This window comes from Octopus bimaculoides, chromosome 12, assembly GCF_001194135.2.
Source record: "Octopus bimaculoides isolate UCB-OBI-ISO-001 chromosome 12, ASM119413v2, whole genome shotgun sequence".
NCBI lineage: Eukaryota > Metazoa > Mollusca > Cephalopoda > Octopoda > Octopodidae > Octopus > Octopus bimaculoides.
Window position 1 is genome coordinate 64,517,226 of NC_068992.1, and position 611 is coordinate 64,517,836.

At 32.9% G+C, this 611-nt stretch overlaps 1 protein-coding gene across 1 annotated transcript in view; it reads right to left on the reverse strand.

The window, feature by feature from the left end:
- Positions 1-611, reverse strand: part of LOC106884490 (uncharacterized) — a 93,407-nt gene that overhangs the window by 60,036 nt on the left and 32,760 nt on the right. The window lies entirely within an intron of this gene.

The window sequence follows — 611 nt, forward strand, 5'->3', positions numbered from 1 at the left end:
TAGATAGATAGATAGATAGATAGATAGATAGAGAAAGAGAGAGAAAGATGTGCCACAGAGATTTCCTCTGAGTGACATTTTTGATATGAAGAGAGAAAAAGAGACAGGGAGAGAGAGAGAGAGAGAGAGAGAGAGAGGAAGAGGAAGACAGATTTATCTGAGATGCTGAAGAGTACTGTCTTTATACAAATGTCGGACTGTCTCATTGGAAGGTTTTTGTTATGATGTAGTTATTCTACCTGTATATTTTATGGTGAGTTGTACTTCCTGATAGTTCAGGTGGTTTGAAAATTATCTTTCCCATTTACAGAAACAGGATATTGACAACTGTTGCTCATCTCGTCTGCCGACAACTTAGCTGTAAATCGTGATGAAATGAAATGACGAAGTCAACATGGCGAAATTAACATGGCTGTAATAATTTCACTAGATTAATGTGTCTAGATTAACATAAAAAAATAATATAACGAGATTTACTTGTCAAGATTATCATGACTAAAATAATTTGATTGAATTAACATGATTTGGTTAATGTATCAAGTTTAACATAGCTATATTAATATGGCAAGATTGCTATGATTAGATTAATATGACTAAATATACATGACTAG